Below are 14896 nucleotides of genomic sequence, written 5' to 3'. Positions count from 1 at the left end.
CTCCCTCCTTCCCTCCCTCCGTCTCTGCTCCGCGTTTCACTCTCTTCCCAGCCCAACAGTCCACGCCACTCCCGACGTGTCCTCGCCGCGAAGACCCTCGGGGACCTCCAGTCCTCTCCCTGAGAGGTCGCCCGTCACCCGCCTGCGCTGGGAGTGATGATGGCGAGGATGTCAGCTCTCCGCACCAGGGCTCGGGCAGAGCCCCTTCCTTGGGACTCGCCCCTGGTCCTCCAGCCCATCACCTTCCTCCTCTTCCTTCTCGCCGCGCACTCGGATTTATCCGCTAACGTGGTCCCGGGCTGTTTTACCTTTCGTGACCCCTTGCCCGCGCGTCCGCGCAGGTCTCATTCGCTCGGCCGCTCTCCATTATTGGAGACCCCAAAGTCACCCCCCCATTTCCAAGCCCCCATCGCGGGGTTCAGAGCCACCTGCACCCAGCTCTGGAAGCGCCCCCACCCCCACCCCCGCGCACCGCGCTCCGCGGTCAGACGTGGGGCTGCGCGACAGGTCCGTTTCTACCTGCGGGGTCTTGGCCCTCGGGCACCGACAGACGGGTGACTTAGCCCAGAAGGCCCTAGCGACTCCACAGGCTGCCAAGGCTGCGGGCGTTTGAAGAAACCCGACAGGCCAGCTCCCGGGGCAGAGACGGGCCCTCTCCGAGGCGATTTTACCCAAACCCGGGACGCGCTTCCCCCATACAGGCGCGGTTTGTGGCACCTGCCAACCCCTGAAGGCGCCGACTGGTTTCCTCCTTCACCCCCTTCGCTTCCCTTCCGAATTCTGCAGGGTGCGCACCTTCTCGGGCACATTCTCGTACTTTCTGCCCCGTTCCCTCTTGCCTGCCACAGAAGCGCAGACCCTGTGTGGACCGCCCGGGACAGAACGTTCCGTCACTTCTACGGCTGACCCCCCGCCAGCAGGAACGGGACGCGGCCCCCTCCTGCCGGAAGAGGGTCACGCGGCCTCTGCACCTGTGCGTCGGTCACTTGGACTCCCGAATGCTCTCCCGGGAAATTGCAAGGGTCGAACCAAGACTTCAAAAAAATATCATGGAAATGCGGGGCTTGGCCCGCGCTCCTCAATTGTGTCAAGCGAAGCCAGACTCCGGGGGCCCCTGTTCTTAGCTGGACTGGCCGCCCATTTTTTGGCTTTGATTCAAAGTGCTGATTTCAAGCCTGTGACACTATTTCTGGACTGCACTAGAAGGGCCGAAACTTACATTTTTATGTCTAGAGGGAGCCCAGTTTTTCGCCCTCGGGATTGACAGTGCGAGTCAAGACGCTCCAGTTCTCCCTGACCTGACTGAGTTCTCTGGTCTGCTCCTCGGCCCCCACTCCAGCAGCTTCGTCTTTAGATGTCCCCACCCACCCATCCCTTCTGGCAGTGGGGTGAGTGTGTCTTAGACTCGAGGATCCTCTGTCTTCGTCTTTCTTCAACTTTTCAGGTGGAAAAGCAGATTGCTTGTTTCGTATGTAACCCGGGAGGTGGAAATTCCTGCAGCTAAATGAGAACTAGACTGAGATCCAGCAAGATCTCTCACCGGGATGAAGCAGTTGTCTTCAACTTTGACTCTCTCCCGGTGAGGTGAAAGAACACAGCAAAATGTACGTTCGGAGCCAAAACTCCTGACTCTTTGACATAATGGGTCCAACAGATGACCCTTTGCTCTCATGACAAATGGGCACGTTGTGCTTTGTCCCTGGGTTGACGAGACCCGGTTTGATTTAATCTCCAGCTTCCTGCTTGGTCAGCCTCTGAGGGCAACCAGGGAGCTACCCTCCAAACCAGGACAAACTCTGATGGAAGGTTCAGACAGACTCTGAATCAAACTGTGTGAGGAATGATGGACAACGAGAAGACATTGGCTGTGAAATCGTGTGCAATATAAAGATAAGGGGCACTAAAGAATCTACTCCTGAAATCGTTGTTGCACTATATGCTAACTAATTTGGATGTAAATTTAAAAAAAGAAATTAAAAAATAAAATTAAAAAAAATTACACTATCCACACACACACACACAAACATTCTGAGGGAAATACAGACCGAAGAAGGTTAAACATGTAGCCTACGCTAATAAAACAGCAGAGCCAGAAGCTTCTGGATTCTTTACATTCTAGACCTACCTGGCAACTACACCTCTAATAAAAAGCTCTTTTGTAATGATACAAAAAAAAAAGAAGATTTCAAAACTCTAAATGTAATAGTTTTTGATTCTTTAAGCTGTGGAACGCATATATAATGGAATATTCTGCAGGTGATCGTGTGAATGAGGCATGTTCGTCTGTACTGATGTGAATTACACATGCATAATATATGTAAATCTACGTATTTACTCCATGTAACTGCAGACTCACTGAGTTGTAAGTAATGCTAGAGAGAGAACACGTTACCCGAGTTTCCCCCCATGGTAACATCCGGGCTCATCACATCACCAGCAGGATATCGACATTGATACAGCTCTCCAAGTCTTATTCTCATCTCCCCAGTTGTAGTCACTTTTGTGTGACTACGTTCACCTCTATGCAGTTTATCACGTGCAGATTCACGTAGCCAGCACCCCAAGCCCATGTGGCTTCGTGGCAGTGGGACTCCCCCACCTCCCCATCTTCTCCCAGCGCTTCCCTCCCTAAGGCCAGAAAACCAGAAGCTGATCCTTCATCTAAGTGAGTCTTTCCCGGAATGTTGTAGAAGTGGAATCACACAAAATATAACTTTTTGAGATTGGCTTATTTTCCACACAAGTCCCTGGAAATTCATCCAAGTGGCCACATGTATATGTAGTCTCTTCCTTTGTACTGGAAGCATATTTCACAGTGTGGATACATCATTAGCTGTTCAGACATTCACCTACCTGTGTTTCCCGTTTGGGGCTAGTCTGGGTAAAGATGCTGTAAAAAAAAAAAAAAAAAAAAAAAAAAAAAAAAAAAAAAAAAAAAAAAAAAAACTACATACAGATCTTTGTAGGAACATAAGTTCCTATTTCTCTGGAATAAATACCCGAGAGTGCGATTACTGGATTATCTGAAAATTTCATGTTTACTTGTCTAAGAAGCTACCAAACCATTTTCCTGAGTCACTTTACCGTTTTACGTTCCCACCGTCAGTGTAGGAGGGATTTAGTTTCCCCACATCCTCGCCAGAATCGAGTGTTGTCATTATTTTTGGTTTAGCCATTCTGACAGGTGGAGGGTGATACCTTATTGTGGTTTTAATTTGTATTTCCCTGACAGCTAATGGAGTTGAACATTTTGTTCCTGTACTTAATTGCCATCCGTATATTATCATAGGTGTAATGCCTCTCATGTCTTTTATCGACTTCCTAACTAAAGTGTTGGTTTTCTTTCCTGGTCTGTCCAGTTTTGAGAATTCTGTGTAGATGTTCTAGATACTGTCCTTGGCCAGATATGTGGGTTATAAATATTTCTCCCGATTTGTAGCTTGTTTTTTCAACGGCTTCATAGCGTCTTTCTGCAGAGTAAATGCTGTTAATTTTGAAGAGGTCTGATTTATCTCTTTTCCTTTTGAGGATTGAGCTTTTGGTACCAAGTCGAAGGAGTCTCCCTGACTCTAGATCCTGAAAAATCCGTTATGTTGTTTTCTAAAAGTTTTAGAATTTTACATTTCAGTCTGTGTTTCATTTTAAGTTAATTTTTGTGTACAGAATGAGATTTAGGTCGATGTGGGTTTTGGTTTTTGTTTTTGTTGGGGTTTTTGGCCTACGGATGCCAGCTACTCGAGGACCAAGTATTGAAGGCTCCCTCTTCTGTTGAATTTTTTCCCCTACGCCACTGTTCAGAAATCAGTTGGGCATATTTCCATGGGTCAGTATGTATTGTTAAGGGAAAGAAATAACCAAGATGAACACTCTGTACGAATTTGCTACCCTTCACTTAAGAGTATAGAGTGGACTGAACATTATACACACATGTAACTCTGGAAAGTTATACAAAAACTCATTCCACTGGGGAGGCAAATCGAAGAGCTCAAGCAATTAGATGGAAAACACTTTTTTTCACTGCGTGTATCCCAATATCATTTGAGATTCATATCGTGATTATTATTTTTGAAATATTTTCAATATTGAAATTCTTTTTTTATTAAAATTTTTTTATGTGTATTTGTTTTTGAGACAGAGACAGAGCGTGAATGGGGGAGGGGCAGAAAGAGAGGGAGACACAGAATCCAAAGCAGGCTCCAGGCTCTGAGCTGTCAGCACAGAGCCCGACGCGGGGCTCGAACCCACGGACCGCGAGATCACGCCCCGAGCTGAGAAGTCGGTCCCTCAACCAACTGAGCCACCCAGGCGCCCCAGTATTGGAATTCTTAATATGCAAAGAAAACATGCTTTCTGTCCGTTGATTACAGCTTTGTTCCAGACTATTTTCCAGTGACACGGAAGCAAATGATCTTACTGTCTTCGGATAGCATTTACTCCTGGCGCTTTTTTCCTTACCCTTACCCAGGCTGGGGTTGTGGTAAGCCAGCCTGAAACTCCAGATCAGCCTGCAACAGATGCATGAAAACATGAGTGTATCGGGGGATGTTAACGATACAGCCGGTCTGCAAACATTGCCGAACGGTAACGATTCCGTGGAGAAGCAAGCGCTCCCACTAGCTTTTCATCTTTCTGAAAGAGTGAGCTTCAAGCAGGAACCACCAAGGTATCCCTGAAATTTGGACTCTTCTGGGAGAAAAGAAAGCATTAGGACTCAGGTCAAACCTACGGGATAATACAGTAATTATGATTTCTTTTTTTCTGGCCAGATGGAGAGGCTCCATCACAGGCCCGTGAATCCCAAGAACAAAACAGGGGGGTTGCATCGTTTACAGTTTGGGTTCAGTTCCTGTTTCTCTTTGAACTTGCAGCTGTGTAGGGTTTCAAAGTAACCTACGAGACGTCAAAATATTCCGGAGGGAGTCTCGCTCCGTAGTCGGCAGGATTCGAACCTGCGCGGGGAAACCCCAATGGATTTCTAGTCCATCGCCTTAACCACTCGGCCACGACTACGTGACAGAGCTGTCCCTTGTTAAAGTAAATAGCCGTGCTGAAGCTTGGTTCTGTTGGTGAAGATCACGTTGCATACCAGAAAGTGCACTTGTAGCCAAATCCTTCCTATTCCTTAATGTCATCTGGATGACTGCCATACTGCGGCACCAAGACTTTCTCCTCAGAACTGAAGGGACTCCTTGTTCTGATGAGTTGTTGGAACGAGTCAGCCTTTGGGGAAGCTGGACGGGCTACGTCCCACAACTGGAACGGCCTTCAACATTCACTGCAGAATTGTATGTGATAGCTACGATGTTTAAAAACCAGAAAAGGTGAAAAGGTGGTGCACGTGCATGTATTTTCCCTCTGGAAGGTTCCACCAGACCTGGCTTCTGCTTGCTGCTGTGCGTAGAAATTGAAGGGCTGAACTCGTGGGTTGCAGAGAGCTTTTAGTTTTCACTACGTGTACTTCAAAATAACGTGAGTTTTGCCATCATTATTATTTATGTACATGTTTTCCTGTATCTTGTTTATATACCCAGAATTGCTGGGTCATATGGTAGGTCGATGCTTAATCTTTTGTAGAGTGGCCAGACTGTTTTCCCACATGAATGCACCATTTTCATCCTCCCCTGTGTGTGACGGTTCAGATTTCTCCATATCCTCCCCAACACTTGTTATTACATGGCCTGTTCATTAAAGCTATCCTGATAGGTGTGAAATGGTATGTCACTGGGGTTTTGATTTGCATTTCCCAAACGACTAATGACAGCCAACATTTTCCCGTGTGCTTAATGGCCATCTGTATTTCTTTCTTAGGGAGAAGTCTATTTGTGTACTTTGCTCATTTTTTCATGAACTATTTGTCTTTCCCTGGAGTTGTAAAGGTCTTTATACATTCTAGATGCAAGTCCCTTATCCGGTATATGATTTGCAAATCTTTTCCTCTAGCTTTTTGGTTGCATTTTTTATAGCGTCCTTTGAAGCGCGATTGCTTTTGATGTTAACGAAGTCTACTTTATCTATTTTTTGTTGCTTGAACCCTGGTGTCATACCTAACAATCCATTGCCAAATCTGAGGCCTTGAAGATTTCCCCAGTGTTTCCTTTTCAAAGGTTGATAATATTAGAGCTTGTATTATGCCTTTAACCCGTTTTGAGTTAATGTGTGTAAATTGTGTGAGGTAAGGACACAACTTCATTCTTTGGCAGGTGGTCATCTAGGTCTCAGAGCCACCGTTTGTTGAAAGGACCATTCCCACCCCCACCCCCACCCCCACCAATGGTCTTGGCACTTTTTAATAAAAAACCAGATGACTGTAGACATATGGCTTTATTTCTGGACTCTCAATTCTATCCCATTGATTTCACTGTCCTGATCGTCATTGCCTTGCAGTTAGTCTTAAAGTTGGGAAGTGAGTCCTCCTGCTTTTTCTTCTTTTTCAAGATTGTTCTGGATATTCTGGGTCCCTTGAAATCCCATGTGAATTTTAGAATCAGCTCATCAATTTCTACAAAGAAGTCAGCTAGCATTCTGGGAGGGAAGGTCAATTTGGGGGACACCTGCTATCATAACATTGTTCAGACGCAATCCATAAACATATCTATCTTCACTTATTTCAGTAATGTTTTGTAGTCTTCAGAGTGTAAGTTTTGCACTTCTTTTGTTGAACTTGTTCCTGAATAGTTTTTCTTTTTTCAGGCATTTTACGTAGAGGCATTTACTTTGCCCTTTTTCCCTTCCTTATGAAACATGACGAAGCTGTCTGAAGCCTCCCAGATATAATATTAAGTGCTTAGCATAGCTTACGCAGACAAAGCAAACAAACAAAAAACATCAAAAACAGAAAAGCAAACTGTGAAACACAGTGCATCTTTGATAAAACTCCATTTCTGAATGAATTGGATCTTATTGACTGGGGTGTAGTTAACACAAAGTGAAGGCGGAGGACGTGTCCCTGCTCTTGTGACTTGTGTCCAACTAGGAAGGCTACTCTATGCACATGCAACAGAGCCCACACGGGAAGGGTTTGAATAGCCGTTAGAGACCGTGAGTGTAGGGGCGCCTGGCTGGCTCACTGGGTGGAGCTTGGGCCTCTTGATGTCAGGGTTGTGAGTTCAAGCTCCACACTGTGTGCAGAGATTACTTGAAAATAAAATCTCAACAGCAACAAAAACCTCCTGAGGGTGTAATGGCAGCGATGAAGTGGAAGGCATAAATACAATCACGCTCGTGTAATATAAGAGGGGGGAGAGGAGAATAAGTTTGTCGATGCCGTTGGCAATACGGATCAGCCTTGAAAGTCATTTGCTTTAGATGGACACCCGCCTGTCTTGGTCTGAGTACGTCGTCAACACACATGGGCATGGCAGTGAGCCTAGTGGTTTCCAAGAAAGCTTCTTCCCTCCTGTGGTAGTGAGTGGGACTTTGTCTTTGAGAAGACTCGTGTTGGACTCACGTCAGACAAACCTAGTACAAGTTAGAAGGAATCTATTTGTGACCCACATATCTTCTCTTAGTCATTTTGTGTGCTTCCCAAAACAACAAAATCGAGGTAGCAAGCTCTTCTTCCCATTCAGGTGTCATGAAGCTATTAAGGAAGAAATTCTTAACTTATTTTTTGGCTCAAAATCCCAAAATAAGCCCGGAAAATAACATTTACTCACCCTCTCACAGAGAGACGCCCACCCCCGGGGGCAAAACCAACAATTCACAAACACTGTTAGAGGCCACAGACAGCAGACTGAGAAACCGTCTGCATTTTAGCCTCTCCTTTGTGTCTCCTTTTATTTTAACAAATAAGTTTCATCACTACTACACTGTAATTAAACACAAAGTTGCCAGGGAAATATCGTCTCTGAAACGCGTCTATGTGAGTCATTAACCTCAACTTTACAAACTAGGAGGCCAAGGCACACCCATGCCCGAGGCTCAGGTCCTAGTCAAACCAGCTGTACGACTTCTCTCACCTTTGCCAGGTGTGAGTTCCTCAATGCACACCGCTGAGACACTAAAATCAGACACACGCAGGCCCAACAGAGTGGAACAGAACTCTGTGCCCTTGTAACCAGAGGTCACAGGATCCTCTACTCCTCCCTTCCAAACCCAACTCCATGGTCTCCACTGAGAAGAAGCCCCCGGTTTGTCCTTTTCTGCCTTTCTTTCCGGGAGTCACAGACACCTCGTAAGTAGCATTTTACTGGCAGTGCTGTGTTCCTTCTGAAGGACCAGCACATGTAACAGAGGACACAGAGGTTTCTTAAGACATGTGAGGGAAATGCTGGATTCATGCATCTACTTTCTGCGGACTCTTAGATGAAGCCAGGAAGACAGGAGAGAGCAAAGGACACTCCACGTAGGAATTTACTATTTAGAAAGGACACGACACCAGTTAGATTCGTAAGTGGGGTGATTTGCTACGACAGTGGCTGAAATAGTTTATCAGCTGGACTTTGAGGATTGAAACGGGACAGTCCACTGAGACACACGTTCTGCAGACACAGTGAAGGAGAAGTACAACACCAGGCTGAAAGGAGATATATGTGCAAAAAGTGACTTGGGGGCGCTAGCGGTGATGTGCGTCTTCTCAAACCGTGTTTTGGCAAAGACACCAGGAGAGGCGTAGAAGCCGGGGGTGGGGGGATGAACTACTCTCTCAGTATGAACTCTCTCAGTATCCAAGTGGGAGCCGTGGGAAGGCAGCCTCCAAGATGCACGGATGGCAGGAAGCGAGGGCGGAAGCTAACCATCAACTTGCACCCACGAGGAATTCTACCTTTGCTGTAAAGGCAGCAACTCAGCCCATCAGAGAGACGCGCCCCCCCCCCCACCCCCCACGGCGGCACAAGGAGAGGAGAGTGGGGAGCTGATGAGTGATGAAGGCGCACGGCTTCCTGGCCTCTGCCTTCTTAGGAATCGTCCCTGCAAGGGACCGACAGTGTCCTCGGTGCCCAAACAGCTGCTTCCGCTGCCCGGACAGGCGCTCCCCGCCGCTCGGGGACAGGGGCTGCGAGCCTTGCTCACGGGCCACCGCAGACACCCAGGGAGTCGGGGAAGAGCGCCTGGAAATGCTGGGAGTCACAGCGACAGTAGTCCCTGAAGCGCCGCGGGGTGCGCGCCTAGAAGACTCCCAACTTAGACGTACCGCGTAGACCATCCTTGGCTTCGATGTCCTGCACGCTCAGTGTGGTGCTTTCTACACGCTGCAGATCTGTGGTGTCTTAGCCACTTGCCTCGGGGAACCAGTGAGCCCTTGGACCCAAGGAAACGCGCTCCAAGTGCAAACTACACGCCAGACTTGGAAGATTGTGCCCGGAAAAAAACAACAAAATATCTCGTCGACTCTCCAAATTGCTTACAGCTTGAAATGATAGATTGGCTGTACTGGGTTAAATAAAACATTATTAAAATGAATTATACTTGTTTTACTTTTTAATATGACTGATAGAAATCTTTACATTACAGCTGTGGCCGTATTTCCACTGGAAATGCTACTACTCTCTGAATATCAAAACGATGGAGGAAAGTGAAGGGTGGCCCTATCGGGTCATCTCCACTTCCTTCCTTACGTTCTCTGTTGAAATCACCGGAACTCTGGCTCCCGTCCACCAGTGTGGTGTTGTCGGTTTTGTCTTCCTCCTCTACAAGACATCTTGGCAATTTAAAAGTAAAGGGAGAACTCTTTCTAGAATCCCAAGGGCAATGTTTGGAAACCAGATCACACACCCACACTCTGAGAAGCAAAATTCTGCGTCCTGGGCCGTCCTGGTTGGGGATCCTTGCTACAGCCCCCAGAACGTGGGCTCTGCCCTCCAGGGGCTCCTCCAGAAGAAGCATTGGGAATGAGAGGAACTCCCACTGACAGATCAAAACTCTCCTCTAAGGTATGTTTTTGAACACGTTAAAAAAAAAAACCAACTGTCTTTTTTTTACATTTATTTTTTAAAGCAATCTCTACACCCCACGTGGGGTTTGAACCAGCAGCCTTGAGATCAAGAGTTGCCCGCTCTACCAGCTCAGCCAGCCAGACGCCCTTTTCTGAACGCATTTTTGTTTTTAAATTCTGTACTTTGATGTCACATGGGTCACTTCCCTCACCTCTAAAATTAGGAATTGTTTCCACAAGAGGACCCGAACATTCCATTAGCTCTGACATTTTAGAATTCTGTTAGGTTCTGAGTCTCAGCCACCAGTAACCTGGATGTGAAAGGAGGAGAGAAGAAAGATGATGCGTTTTGCAAAGAAAGATCAAGCTCCCCCTTCGAAACCTGTCTTGTAGGCCCGGCCGAGTCACGTTCATCCCACTGGCACTGCTCAGCCGAGAGGACCTGTCACAGCTCAGCACCACCGGCCCGGTTGACTTGGCGACTCAGAGTGCTTTTAATTATTCCTCCTGCCTCTGGAGACACACATAAAGGAGGCAGGGATCCCGTCATCCATCCGTAGGGTGGGCACCGTGTTTACGAGGAGTTATGAGAAGCATCCTTGCACTAGGTGCACACGGGTGTGATGACACGGGTGCGACGAAGCAGCCAGGACAGTGACAGGCCGGAGTCTCCAAGGACCGTCCAGGCAGGGAGTCGAGAGTGTTCCTTTGATACGCGACCCCCTGCCTGTAATTCGTACAGTGCGATTCTGCCTCTGAACCGGGTCTGGCTTGAGCCCAGGGAGGGTCAAACTCCTTGTCTTTGGCCCCTCTCTCCCTCCCCCCCACCCCTCTCCAGGACCCCAGGACCAGCCAGCTCAGCGAGACCCCGTCGACCCTGCTGGACGAGGAAAATGGCTTCACTTAATTTCCGTACTTGTGCAGTGGTTTGCATTCACGACTTGGCGACCATCGCCGGGTCGTGGCTTTCCCCTGTATTTGATCCAAAGTTTCCTGGGATGTCCTTTCCAGTGGCCAGGCCGTGCGTGGCGGGACAAGCGTCCAGACGAAGGTGCGATTCCTCGGAGATGCGGACCCCGCGGCCACCTCCCGGGCGGACACGCTGCCGTCCGAGCGGGGCTGGGACCGCGGCGGACTCGGGAGCATCGCGAAGCCTGGCTCCTCCTCGGGGACGGGGACACACCTGCAGGACTGTGGCCGAGTGACTTGTGCAAAAGTGCATGGAAACACGGCGCGCGCGCCTCCTGCCCGGGCAAGCGCGGAGTCTTCCCGCCGCCCCAGAAGGGACCGGGTCGCTGGCTTCCCGGCTCAGGCGGCGACAATAGGATGGCCCCCAGGTGGGGGGCGGGGCGCCGTAGTCGGCAGGATTCGAACCTGCGCGGGGAGACCCCAATGGATTTCTAGTCCATCGCCTTAACCACTCGGCCACGACTACACGGGAGCCGCGGGCCTCATTAGCATAAGTAGCCGTGAGGCCCGCAGGTGTCAGGGGCAGGCGCCAGGGGCAGGCGCCAGGGACAGGCGTCAGGGGCTCGCATCTTCCACCAGGAAGCGCATCTGCTGTTGCCGTCTCTTCCCGTTGGACATCAGCGGGGCGAATTGGCGGAGTCACGCGTCCTTGTCGTGAGCTCGGGAGGACCCCTGCCTCGGGCGGCCTGCCGGAAGGGGCTGGGGCAGGACACCTCCCGGGAGCCCGGCTCCCTGCGCGGCCAGCTGCCGAGGGGACCCGGGAGACGCGCAGCAAACCCGCACGGGCTGTAGCATCGGGCCGCGGCTCCGTGAGGACAGCGACAGGCTGGACAACTCCAAGCGACCAACCATTTTCAAGACGAGTGTTGGGTTCTGCACATAGTAGAAGACCCCGCGGCTGCTTCAAGGCAGAAGGTGCACTCTGGTTACCGACCGGACATACACCTGCTGTGTCCTCGCGGCCCGTTTCCAAGGAGTCAAACTTACTTTAAAACAAAACCAAAAACCGCGCTGTTCGGAATTGTGACTTGAAGGAGAAGAAGTCAGCTGCAGTTGTCTCTTCGGGAGCCAGGTAGGACTTCTTCCCCAGGTTCCTTACCACTTTCAGCCTCGGATTTACTTTATGAAACAATCGTGTTCAAAGCTTGAGGATTTCACGCCCAGACTCTGCCGCGGGAGCCCCCCCACCCCCACCCTCGGGTTCATGGGCAGGTTCAGACATCACCTTCGTCCCTTACTCCCTGTGTGGTTTTGGGGGAGTCACTTAAAATCTCTGTTTCAGTGTCTCATGCTTTAAAATGAGAATGTCTTTGTCTACTATGTTGCAATGTGCTCAGAAAGACTGCTGGATTTTATTCCTTTGGCTAAACAGAGCTCTCCATCAAGGCAAACTGGTGTTTGTCTTTATGGAAGCGAAACAGACACAGAAATGTGCACAGCTCTCCAGGGCAGGGCTTTATGAGTTTTCGCCAATCCACACACCATGGTGACCCAGATGGAGGTAGGTCGTAACCAGCGCCCCAAGAGCTCCCGCCTGACCCCGGGTCTCACCCAGATGACCGCACTGTTCACCGAGGCCATCAGAAATGTGCGGGTGAGAAGGGACTAGAATTACTGGGAAATTCGGGGCCCACTGAAGGACAGGTGGTCACACAGCTGGGCTTGTTAATGGCAACGGGAGTGACAGGACCCTGGTGGAAGCAGGCAGTTACCATGACGACCAGCTGGGCTGGAGGGTCGGCTTCACCAACAGGCCTGCGGAGACAGTTAATAGACCACAGGGTCCTGAAGGGTCAGACAGCCAGTTGGTATGTGTGCTGCATAATCTATATGATCTAGGGTCGCCTGGGGGGGCTCAGTTGGTTAAGCATCTGGCTCTTGATTTTGCTCAGGCCATGATCTCAGGGTTTGTGAGTTCAAGCCCTCTGTCCCGCTCTGCATTGACAATGCGGAGCCTGCTTGGGATTCTCTGTCCCCACCTCTCTCTGCTCCTCCTCTGTTCTCTCTCTCTCTCTCTCAAAAAATAAATAAACTAACAAAAAAAACCCCAATCTATATAATCTAAATTAGCAAGGGTGGATGGGAGGCTGAGAGTGCTTTCCCAGTAGGAAGTCATGATATTTTGACAAGTTCCTGGACCTAAGCTTGCCTTTTTCTAAAAGCTTTATATTTTAAAAATTGTATGTTGAGTCTGAGGATTTATGCTTTTAAGTTCATGTTGTGTGTTTAGTGAAGTTAAACATTCCATTGGAGAGGTTTTCAGTTGCAGGAAGATGGAAATGAAAGCAAACTGCAGTCTCACCCCACCCACAAGCAGCAAAGACACGGGGGGGGGGGCCCAATCCATCCCTGCCAGACTTTAGCAGGGTGTTCCCCTCCACCCCTGCCCCCTGCCCCCGCCACAAAGTATCTCAGAGAGAGCAGAGTACGAGGCTGAGACTTTCACTGCTCCAGGCTTTAAAAGGGCCTTTCCCAGGCCCTGTCCCTAGAGACCCCTTGGGGGGCCTGCGCTATCAACCCCACCTGGCCTCTCACCCTCCCCACCGGGGTGAGATTGGAAGAGGCCTAGTGGAGAGACAAGACGTTCATCATTGCTCAGTGTTAGTGGAGGTCACACGGGGGGCAAGGATGAGGCTCTCCCACCCCTCCGATTCAGGGAAGCACCAGAGGAAACCTAATGGGGGCCCAGGACTCCCTCTCTTGCACAGCAATAAGGAGCCTACACCTTGGGTAGCAACAGAGGCTGAATGGGGAACCTGAAATGCTATCGCTCCCTGGCCGTAACCAGAACGTTTCCCCCTTCCCCTGTCAGAGCAGTGCTAGATGTTAGAGGGAGCCAGCTAACACAGAAGGTTTATATACGATCCAAAGTCTCATAGCATAATACCCAAAATGTCTCGAACCAATTGGACATCATTTGTCACGCCAAGAACCAGAAAGATCTTAAACTGAGTGAAAAAAAGGCACTCCGTAGCTGCTGTGATGGGCAGAATAATGGTGTCTCCAAATGTCCATGTTCTAACCCCCAACACTTGCAAATATGTCGCCTTACGTGGCAAAATGGCTCTTGCGAATGGGATGGAGATGGAGAGATTATCCCGAATTATCTGAGAAGGCCCAGTCTCATCACTAAAGTGCTTAAAAGTGGAAGAGGGAGGCAAAACAGTAGGCCAGAGATATGGGAGATGAGGACTCCGTCCATCGCTGCTGACTTTCAAGATGGAGGAAGGAGGGCTGCAAACCAAGGAATGTGGTGGCCTCGAAACGATGGAAACCGTTTTAAGCTTATTGGCAGCAAGCAACATTGGTCTTACGACCGCAGGGAACCGAATTCTGACCCAGTTGAGTGAGGTAACAGACTCTTTCCTGGAGCCTCCAGAAAGAAATGCAGACCCACTGGCACCTCGATTTTAGCTTCGTGCATCGGGGGAACTATCAAGAGAGGGAAAAGACAACCAGCAGATTTGGAGAAAATATTCATAAGTTGTATGTTTGATAAGATCGGGTTCCATATCTGGATTATACAAAGAATTCCCACTACTCAACCCCGTGTTAAAATTAGGCAAAGTACTTGAATGAACTTCTCCAAAAATGACATATAAATGGCTGAGAAGCACGTGCTCAACATCACTGCTCATTAAAAGGATTGCAAACAGAAATCTCACTTCAATGGAATTACAGCGAGTGAAAACGTTCACCTTAAAGGGTTATATACTCTATGATTCCATTTATATAGCATTCTTTTGTGTGTGTGTGTGGGGGGGGGGAATCAAACCATTTTATAGAGGGGCTTTGGGGAAAGGTCGAAGGGGAGGAGGACAAGGTGGTCCTATATCCTCGGCCCCGGCTAGAATCTTCCCGGCTTCACTCGCCGAAAGACTCTTACAGTCTTTAATGGGAACACATAGAAATGAGAATCAGTGGTTGCGAGGGGTGGGGGAATGAGGGCGGAGGGAGGAAAGTAGAAGGTGTACCGGGAAAGGGAGGTGACGATGGCCATGTTTTATGTTCACTATATTTATGTCAACATCCTTGTTTTTACATTGGAGGATA

The 14896-nt window shown here is 49.1% G+C and overlaps 2 non-coding genes across 2 annotated transcripts; both read right to left on the bottom strand.

The window, feature by feature from the left end:
• Nucleotides 1–4928: 4928 nt before the first annotated feature.
• Nucleotides 4929–5010, bottom strand: TRNAS-AGA (transfer RNA serine (anticodon AGA)). The gene has a single exon. It is a non-coding gene; the product is annotated as a tRNA-Ser (tRNA).
• Nucleotides 5011–11227: 6217 nt separating this feature from the next.
• TRNAS-AGA (transfer RNA serine (anticodon AGA)) lies at nucleotides 11228–11309 on the bottom strand. Its single transcript has one exon. It is a non-coding gene; the product is annotated as a tRNA-Ser (tRNA).
• Between the last annotated feature and the right edge of the window lie 3587 nt (nucleotides 11310–14896).

This window comes from Lynx rufus, unplaced genomic scaffold (assembly GCF_022079265.1).
Source record: "Lynx rufus isolate CCGP_SWC_20201006 ecotype Redwood Valley unplaced genomic scaffold, mLynRuf1.p SCAF_6, whole genome shotgun sequence".
NCBI lineage: Eukaryota > Metazoa > Chordata > Mammalia > Carnivora > Felidae > Lynx > Lynx rufus.
This window is presented reverse-complemented; position numbering and strand designations above follow the sequence as displayed.